Source organism: Petaurus breviceps, unplaced genomic scaffold (genome assembly GCF_028583685.1).
Source record: "Petaurus breviceps papuanus isolate PSGF00001 unplaced genomic scaffold, PetGlider_PUasm1.0 140, whole genome shotgun sequence".
Lineage (NCBI taxonomy): Eukaryota > Metazoa > Chordata > Mammalia > Diprotodontia > Petauridae > Petaurus > Petaurus breviceps.
Window position 1 is genome coordinate 47,444,733 of NW_027185698.1, and position 11,041 is coordinate 47,455,773.

Consider the following 11,041-nt stretch of genomic DNA (forward strand, 5'->3'; position numbering starts at 1 on the left):
TGTCTCTCTGTCTCTCTCTCTCTCTCTCTCTCTCTCTCTCTCTCTCTCTCTCTCTCTCTCTCTCTCTCTCTGTCTCTCTCTCTCTCTCTCTCTCTCTCTCTCTCTCTCTCTCTGTCTCTCTGTCTCTCTCTCTCTCTCTGTCTCTCTCTCTCTCTCTCTCTCTCTCTCTCTCTCTCTCTCTCTCTCTCTCTCTCTCTCTCTCTCTCTCTCTCTCTCTCTCTCTCTCTCTCGACCATGTGCAGCAGGCCCTCCAGGATTACAGATCCTAATTCCTCCCCACAGATCTTATTCCCTCTTACAGCCAGGGCAGTCTGGAGGGGTCTGGAGCCAGGACGACTGGAGAAAGGGGTGGGGGGAGCAACAAGGGAGGTTTAATGATGCTGAGAAGGCTCCACCAATCTGAATCTGTGAGAAGATGGTCACTTTTGCCATAGAAGCGTAGTGTGGCAGCCCCAGCCATCCCCCTCCTTCCATAGTGTGCTGCCAGGAAAGGGGAAGTGTTTTTTTTTTTTTTTTTAGATTTGGAGCCAGAAAGCCTACCTTTGAATCCTTGCTTTGGCTACTTACAATCGTGGGCAAACCACTTCTCCTATTTCCTCAACTGTAAAATAAGAGAGTTTGACCAGATGATAACTAAGGTACATTCCAACATGAAAATCTTAGGATTTTCTCATTGTTCTCTCCTTTAGCACATGAGGAAATTGAGGCTCCAGTCACTTCCCCCATCCAAAGTCACACAATGATTTTGTAGCAGAATCGGGGGTTCAAAACCATATCACCAGATGAAACAGTTGACCTTGTATTCCGGGAAGACACTGGTTTTGGGATGTTGATCTCTGACATCTCTGGTAGGACCGGTCCCTAGTCCAGCTGAATACAGCTCCTCTATACTGGATTCTTCCATTCATTATAAAGAGTAAAAGCTGACCTCTTGTAATGTTAATGGAATATAAGATCTTTTTCCGCCCATTAATAGGCTTCACGTGAAGCCTATTAAGGGAAGCTTGCTGAGGGGGAGACTTGCTTGTAGGAAGGCTTTCACACCTTTTGCTAATTTCTAATTAGGCACTGAATCAGGATCAGCCAGGGCTCAATGGTTAGAGCACTGAATCTGGAGCCTTGGAAGCCCTGAGTTCAAATCTAAAAATCTGGTCTAACAAAGAACCCAGTAAATCTGAATACTGGAGTTGAGTGGGATCTTTATTACCTCCCAGGGTTGATGTAAGGATCAAATGAAGTTATATTTGTAAAGTGCTTTGCAAACCTTAAAGCATTGTGTGAGTGCAAATTAATATTCACATATATTATCATGAATGCTATTATTACTATCATTCCACTATACCCCATCTGGAGAGGGAAAGGGCAGGAGTTATAATAGTTAAACTGTTATAGTTTCTTTCATCTCTAAATCCTGGCATGCCAAATATCTGAGAGCCAGGGGGTGGGGTTCTGAGAGAACCAAGGTGGAAGCCACAGGAGACATGGCAAGCAGCATCTGTGGGTGCCATGTATGGCTGAACAACAAACAAATAGAAGTCAGCCAAACTAGTCTCCTACACACATACCAGGCTCATTTCCACTTTCTCCTGCTCTCCCCCAGCTCTCCTCTCAGTCTATGTGAGTTCTGAGTCTCCTTTTGGGGGTCAGGGAAGGGGATCTAGAACTGTAATTTCATTAGTGTGGAGCACTCCCAGCATAGACACTCCCTGCACTAATGCTGATTGTGCAATTCCTCTGTAACTTCAATTCCACAACTATTTATTATGCATCTGCTACATGCTAGGCACTGTTCTAAGCACTTGGGATACAAAAAGAAGCCAAAGACAGCTCCTGCCCTTTAGGAGCTTACAATCTAATGGGAGAGATGGCATATAACCAAATATAGACAAGGCAAGCTGTATACAGGCTAAATGTTGTTGCTGTTGCTGTTGCTTGGCCTTTGTTCTTGAAGAGGACCATGACATCAGGAAGGTGATGCCATGACTTGCAAGTAGCACTGAGATTAAGAGGGGTTAGGGAAGGCTTCCTGGAGAAGGTGGGGTTTTAGTTGGCACTTAAGGGAAGCTAGGGATGTCAGCAGTTAGAGCAGATGAGGGACAGTATTACAAGCATGGGCAACACCCAGAGAAAATGCCCAGAGCTGAGAGATGGAGTGTCTTTCAGTCTTAAAAAGTTGTCTGAGTGAGTAGGTAGGTGACTTATCCACAGTCACAATCCAACTCTTCAGGATGCCAAGGACATTCCTTTATTCACTATGCCAGACTGCCTCTGTCTGTGCCCTTCCTTTGGGGATCAATCAAATTCTCCTTGCCTCCAGACAGGTTCTCAGGCTGTTTAAATGTTTCATATATGTGAGTCATATCTCTCCAGACCATGAGCAGAACCTGGGTTCTCTTCTCATCATATGTCCCCCTTAGTAATCTAGCTTAATCATGGAGAAAACAGAAAGGTGGAGTGCTGGGGAGTGATAGAAAAAACAGTTTTAGGATAAAGTAGTGAGTCCTTTTGCTGAGGGGAAATAGAGGACAGGTCAAGCTGCCATGAGGGGAGGAAATGTCAGCCATCTCCTTGGGATCCTTGTCTTTTTTCCCAGGGAAAGAATCCTCTTCAACTATTTCAAAAGTCCTGGCTTGCCAGCGCCTGTACAACCTCAGATGACGACTGCCTGTCTCCTTAGAAGATAATGAGTTCCCCATCCCTGAAGGTCTCCAAGTGGTGCCCACGATCTCTTCCAGCTCTGGCTCCGAGGTCCTCTTTCAGACTGGTCCATTAAAAACTCTAGATCTTTTTCTCAACTGTTATCAACCATACTTCTCCTATATGGTATTTGAGAAATTGATTTATTTTATTTTGATTTTGATTTATTTTAAACCCAAGTTCAGAACTCTACATTCATCCCTATTAAAATTCAACTTATTTAATTTAGCCCATGGTGCTAGTTGCCATATTTCTGCCCTCAGGTTTTCGTTAGAAATATATATATATATGTATATATATATGTATATATATATTCTTAGTATACAAAGCTACTCCACTCTTCTCCCAACCCCCCCAAATCGATTCTATTCCTTTTGAATAAAGCAAACCCTTCCAGTGACAGGAAATTCCATAGATAACCAGACAGCTCATTGCATTTTGAAGGCAGCTCTCCCTGTTAGGAAATTTCTCCTTACACAAAGTGATGACTGAATGACCACTTGTTAGGGATGTTTTATAAGAGATGCCCTGCTGAGATATGGCTTGGGCTATGTGGCTTGTGAGGCTTGAGAGGCAGAAGTGGATGGTAGACAGGGCAAGCTAGACTTGGATTGATATATCATTCTGTGCAACCTATGATATGCCCCAGAAATCCAAACCGTGTTTCATACATGTGGTAGGCTCATAGTAGGCCATGAAAAAACATGAACTTGGTTGCATAGTCAAAAAAACATAGCTGGTACAGGCTGGCGAAGATCTGCCCTAGTGAATGATCCATGTTCCCCTGGATTCCCTTCCTTGGATGGGGCATGTTTGGGGAGCACTTATGGGTGCTCTGCTGCCTCTGAGGGAATTCCTCAGACCCAATAGAAATACCTTTCATGTTATTTTCACCTGGGGTTAATGAGCAGATCGGAGAAGTCTGGAGGAGCCAGACTCAACAAAACCAGCTGCTTGACTTGAGGCCTGTGGGACCCCTCCTAGAACAATACACCACTTTCTTAGCCAGCTGTTCAATTCCCAATCTGCCTTTCTCTTCCAAATCCTCTTCACATCAATAAGTGTCAGGGATGAAAATACCATGTATGACTCCAAGATCAAGGTGAAAAATGTTTTCCAGGTTTCTTCTAGGGATATCCTTCATTCCCAGATGAATCAACTGAAATGTTTAGTGGTTATCTGTTTGACAGCTTTTGGGAAGCTGGATACATTCCTTAAGAAGATAGGCAGGCAACCTCTTACTTTCTATCAAAATACACTCATCAAGGAGGAGCCAAGATGGCAGAGTAAAGGCAGGAACTTGTCTGAGCTCTCTCAAATTCCCCTCCAAACTACCTGAAAATAATTTCTCAAAACAAATTTTGAAGCAGCAGAACCCACAAAAGGACAGGGTGAATTTTCCAGTCCATCACATCTTAAAAGGCTGACAGGAAAGGTCTGTCTCATTGGAGTAAGAGAAGAGCATATTCCCACACAGGCCATATCCATCAAGCCAGCAGCAGCCTTTGGGAGAGACTGAATTACAGCAGCTTCCAGAGATCTCAGGCCACAGATGATAAGGGGGTTAAACAACTGGGCAGAGAGAAATTACAGAAGAGCCTTGGTTAACATTGGAAGAAGGACTCTGTTGCATTAACCATGGTGGTTCTGGATCTTAGGGAGAGGAGACACGCTGCCAAGGGCAGGAACTCTAAACATGGTTCCAGGGCAGAAAAGAGTATTTGTGGTCACTCAAAGACCAGGAGAGCAATGACCACACCTCTCCTTAGATCATACCACCTTGGAAGAACTGAAAACTTACACACTTCCCCCCCAGAACTAGCTCTGAAAAAAGCAGCAGAGAAAACCTGAGGCTTGGGACAGTGCCCTTTCCACCCCAGGAGCCCAATTTTAACACAAAGCTAAAAGTGAAAAAATAAACTGGAAAATGAGCAAACTACAGAGAAAAATCTGACCATAGAAAGTTACTGTGGTGATAGGGAAAATCAAAACACAAATTCACAAAACAACAATGTCAAAACTGCTACATCCAAAGCCTCAAAGAAAAATAGGAATTGGTCTTTGGCCCCAAAAGAATCACTGGAAGAGCTCCAAAAGGATTTAAAAATTAAATAAGAGAGATAGAGAAAAAAAATAGGAAAAGAAATGAAAGTGATGCCAAAAAAAAATCGTGAAAAAAGTCAACAGCTTGGAAAAGGAGACACAAAAAATACCGAAGAAAAAAAAACAGAACAAGAGGGAGGGGGAGAAATTTTGCAACTCAAAAGCTTGTGGAACTGAATGTTGTAAACTAAAGGTAAACTGATTAATTTAAAAAAAAAAAACAGTTCAAATGGAAAAAGAGGCACAAAATCCACTGAAGAGAACTCCTTAAAAAGTAGATTTAGCCAAATGGAAAAGGAGATACAAAAGCTCACTGTAGAAAATAATTCCTTAAGGAGTAGATTTGGGCAAATGGAATCTAATGACTCTATGAGATATCAAGAAACAATAAAATAAAATCAAAATGTGAACTATCTCATTAGGAAAACAACTGATCTGGAAAATAGATCAAGGAGAGATAACAAGAATTATTAAGACTACCTGAAAGCCATGCTAAAAAAAAAAAAGAGCTAATATCATATCTCAAGAAACTATTAAGGAAAACCACCCTGATATCTTAGAACTAGAAGGTAAAAGGGAAATTGAAAGAATTCCCTGATCACTTCCTGAAAGAGATTCAAAAATGAAAATTTCCAGGACTGTTACAGCCAAATTCCAGAGCTCCCAAGTCAAGAAAATATTGCAAGAAGTCAGAAAGAAATAATTCAAATATCATGGAGCCACAGTCAAGGTAACACAAGATTTAGTAGCTTCTACATTTAAAGGATCAGAGGGCTTAGAATATAATAGTCCAGAAGATAAAGAAACTAGGATTAAAACCAAGAATTTAAACCAATTGCTAAGTATAATCCTTCAGAGGGAAAAATGATATTTAATGAAATAGAGGACTTTCAAATATTCCTGATGAAAAGACCAGAGCTGAAAAGAAAATTTGACTTTCAAATACAAGACTCAAGAGAAGCAGAAAAAAGGTAAACAGGAAAGAAAAATCATAAAGGAGTAAATAAAGTTAAACTTACATTCCTATGTGGGAAGATGACACTTGTAACTCCCAAGAACTTTATCATTATTGGGCCAGTTAGAAGGAGTATACATAGACAGAGAGCACAAGTGTGAGTTGACTATGATGGAATGATATCTAAGAAAATAAAATTAAGGAGTGAGAAATCTACCTTACCTTACAGGTAAGTAGGAGGGGAAGGGATAAGAGAAGGGGAAGAAGACCTGATAGAAGAGAGGGAAGATTAAAGGAGGCAGTAGTCAGAAGCAAAACATTTTGAGGAGGGACAGGGTGAAAGGAGAGGAAATAAATGGGAGAAAATAGGAAGGAGGGAAATACACAGTAATCACAACTCTGAAAAAATTTACAGCAAGTTTCTCAAATATATAAATGAGTCAAACGTACAATAATACAAGTAATTCCCCAATTGATAAATAATAAATAAATAAAATTTAAAAAGGATATGAACACGCAGTTTTCAGATGGTGAAATCAAAGCCATGAATAGTCAACTGAAAAAATGCTCTAAATAACTATTGATTAGAGAAATGCAATTCTTTAAAAAAGGGAAAGGACCTACACAAGCAAAAATGTTTATAGCAGATCTTTTGTGGTGGCAAAGAACTGGAAATTGAAAAAATACCCATCAGTTGGAGAATGGCTGAAAAAATATGACATATGATTGTGATGGGATACTATTGTGCTATAAGAAATGATAAGCAGGATTGCTTTCAGAAAAACTTGCAAAGATTTACATGAACTGATACAAAGTGAGGTGAGCAGAACTGGGAGAATACTACATAGTAACAACAATATTGTACAATGATCAACTCTGAATGACTTAGCTGTTGTGGTCAATAAGATGATTTAAGACAATTCTGAAGGACTTATGATGAAAAATGCTACACCCCTCCAAAAAAATGACTGCTGGAGTCTGGATGCAGATTGAAAGACACTTTTTTTTAAACTTAATTTTTCTTGGGTTATTATTTTTTTTAGTCTGCATTTTCTTCCACAATATGACTAAAATGGAAATGTTTTACGTGACCATACACATATAACCTATATCAAATTGCCTTCTTAATGAGGGAGGAAGGAAAGGAAGGACAGAATTTGGAATTCAAGATTTAAAAAAAGAATGCTAAAATTGTTTTTGCATTTAATTGGAAAAAATAAAAAATATTTATTTTTAAAAGTGCAATCACCAGCTTTTTGGCTCTGCTAGCATGGCCTTAGAAAAACCATTATCAAACTTTTTGGTCTTAGGCCTCCTTTAGCTTCTTGAAAATTGAGGAACCTCTTTTAATAGCCAAATACAGTCAGTATTATGACAAAAAATATTTCTGATCTTGCAGATCTCAGGTCTCAGGGATCCACATGGGCCCTGGATCACTCTGTGAGAACCACTGCCTTAGAACACTGAGAGTCACATGAAGACCATGATGCAGCATCAGTGGAAGGAAGATAACAGAATCCGTTCCTGTTTCATTTTGAAGAACTGAGTCAAAATAAGTCACTTCTGCTGTCTGGTTCCATGACCCCTGCCACATAGAATGGTTGGTTGGCACTCCCAGTCTGATCTCCTTAGCACATTGCTGCCTCTAAGTGAAACATTGGTGTTGGTCAGCTTGGGGCTATCATGCCCAATGCAGAAATCTCTTTTGGTTAACTATGCACATTTGTTCAAGGGGAGGTTGGGGAATTATAGGGAGAGTACAGCAATAGAGTTATCCTCTCTTCCCAAAGAAAGAGCGTCATTCAGACATTTTTTAATGTGCAGAAGAGAACAGAAAGCCAGAATCATAAACAAGTAGGCAGCTCTAAAAGTTCCATATTGTATTTATTAACTACTTAAATGGAAAAGTAAGCTGTGCATAACAGATTCACAATACAATCTCTTTTTTTGTTATTGTTCTATTTTATATATGGAATTGCCCATTTTATATGGTATTTCTTAAGCTCAGAATAAAAATAATAAGTTATTTTTAAATAAAATGACAAGACAGCATAGAGGGCCAGCCTTGAAGTTAGGAAGACCTGGGTTTAAGTTTTGCCTCCTTATGTATTTGCTGTATGACCTTGGGTAAATCACTTAACTCTTCAGTTCCTCATTGATAGACATGCAAATCAAAAACAAAAAGAAAGATCCCCTATACACTCTCAGACAACTCTCTGAAACCAGATGCCCATACATACCAGTAAAAGGATTTTCCCCACTAGGAGCTCCAAAAGGATGAAATCACAGATCCAGACATTTAAAAAGAAGTAGACTAGATTATCTCAAAACTCTTCCATTTGTCAATAATTCCATGTTCTATGATCCTTTTCATCTCTAAGTCCTTTGGTCCAGTGCTGTTACAACTCTCTCTAGACCACTGATCCTCCCTGGTGTCACCACTGTTACTTTATGTGGCTAACAATTGTCTAACAATTGAATGGCCAGTGGAAACCATTCCCACTGCACAATCACAGCCAGCCACTGGAAGATACCTACTTCATTGGGCATCACATAGCAGCTGGAGCAGCAGGCCGGACAGTTAGAGTCAGTCATGTCCAGTCACTACTTCTGTAAAAGGACATAATGGAGACTAAAAAGACCCTGGTGATTTGTTGAACTGACCACTTACAGGGACCAGGACAATTAGGGTTCAGTTACAGTTGTGAAATTCAAGCTTTTTGGTCTCAGAAACCCTTTACATGCTTAAAAAATGTTTGAGAACTCCAGAGAACTTGTGTTGATATAGATTATATCCATTGAATTGCCATATTAGAAATTAAAACTGGAAAAAATTTAAAGCATTTAGCAATTGATTTAAAAATAATAATAAAACTATAACAAGTTAACATAAATTACCTATTTTTATGAAAAAAAAATTTGTTTTCCAAAGTGACTTAAGTGAGAAGAGCGGCATTGTTTTACATTTTTTGCAAATCTCTTTAAATGTCTGGCTTAATGGAAGACAGATGGGTCCTCATATCTGCTTCTGCATTCAATCTATCACAATGTTCTTTTGGTTAAATATATGAAGAGAAACTGGCCTCACACAGATATGTAGTTGGAAAGGGAAGTATTTTAATAGGCAAATAACATCTTAGTATTATTATGAAAGTAGTTTTGACCTCAGGGACCCCTAGGATGTGGTCTGAGGACCACACTTTGAAAACTCCTGGTGTGGTGGGTGAAAGATGAGATAAATGACTAAGGATTAAAAGGTTTGATCTCCCAAGCATATCGTTTATTAAGCAACGCATGGCAGTTGCCCAACAAACAGGGACCAGACCTCCTCAGCTTAGACCTGGTCACTGAATACAAGGGGAGACAGACTTTTATATATTAAAACAATAAATCAAATTAAGCCAATTAATTAAAGGAAACAATATATTAGGTAACCTGATTTCTAGTTGGATGAAAGATTACGGACTTTCCAGGTTGGGGGAGAGGGAGCAAACAGGTGCAATTCCCTGAATTCAGAAAAAGAGTTGTCTCAGCTCAACCTGAATGGCTATAAACAATCAAAGGAACATGGAAACAATAACCGATTGATCAATATGGGGACAGTTTTAAGATAAGACATATGGATTGCTTGAGGTGTGAGAAAACTCCTTACATCAATCTTTGGATATGACTGGGTTTCTGGTCAGCATAACCTAGGTCCTTAGTTAAGGGAGCTTGTAAATAGGCTCAACCACTCTGGAAAATAATTTGGAGTTTTGCTTTTAAAATAGTAATAAAGTGACTAATATGTCCATTAGGGCAACTAGATGACACAGTATATCCAGACCTGGAGTCAGGAAGACTGGAGTTCGAATTCAATCTTAGATACTTACTGTGTGACCTTGGGCAAGTCACTTATCACTATTTGCCTCAATTTCCTCATCTGTAAAATGAACTGGAGAAGGAAATGGCAAACCACTCTAGTATCTTTGCCAAGAAAACCCCAAATGGAGTCATAAAGAGTTGGACACAACGACGCATTCATACTCTTATAACCCAGAGATCCCTCTATGTGTCAAATATGTGACAAATAGAGTCAAAGGACAGAAAAGTTCCAAATATGCCAAAATATTTTATAGTAATACTTTCTGTACTATCAAAGAACTAGAAACAAAGTAGTTACCCGTTGATTGGGGAATGGCTAAGCAAATTATGGCCCATGAATGTAATGGAATTTAATTTGTGAAATAATACTAGTCAGGAAGAAATCAAAGACTTACAAGAAGTAATGCAGTGAAGTTAGCAGAGGCAGGAAAGCAAGACCCAGCAATAGAAATGATACCATAAAGATCCTAAATGTCGAGTGATTAGGATTGGAAGGAAAGCCACAGAAAGACCTCCTTCCCTTCCTGGCAAAGGCAGGAGACTGTGGAGGTGGAAAATGCATACACCCTTATGGGCGGCTGGTTCTGTTGCTCCCTTTTTTAACTGTTTGTTAACAATAAAACGTCTTGCTGGATAGGGGAGGTGAGGCAGGGATATCTACTCAGTAAATAAGTATATAAAAAATCCTGAATTCAAATCCTGGCAATGAAATTACCGTGTAGCAAAGCACAAGTTACTTACCTTGTCCTGGGATGTAGGCGGTGCCCAATTTTTTCTTAATTATGTAGATGGGTTAACTGAAGCCCATAGAGGGACAAAAATTTGCTCAGGGTCACAGGCACTAAGTGGTAGCACCAGAATTCAAACCCAGATCCTCTGACTAAATCAGTATTCTTACCACTACACCACAGAGTTGCTTAAGCTCGGTCAGTCCCCTCTAACTCAGCATACAAAGAACCCTCCCTGCCTGCCCCAACGTCTCCCATAATAAAAATACTCTCAAGACAAACATAGCTTCACGCATTTATTGATAAATGTTCAATAAAGCTTTCATCGAACAGGAAGGGGCCAACTGTACACGATTGTCTCAACATGGATGGTGGGGCTTACACAAGGACACAGACACACACACATAGACACACACATACATATGCACGGATACACATATACACACATACAAACTCATCATTTTAACTTCATGTTTAGGGTGCAACAGATTGGCCAATGGAGGCTAAGAGTAGCTGATGGTCAGACAAAGCTCTCCCCATCCTGTAGGCTTCCCCTCATGGCCTGGACAAAGGGCAAGCAAGCCATGCCTGAGCTATCAGCAGCTACAGGGAGGGCATCCTGGATACCCCCTTGCCTGCTTATGCCTTCTGATACATTCTTTTCTCTTGAAATATTTTGGATTAAAAAAAAAAA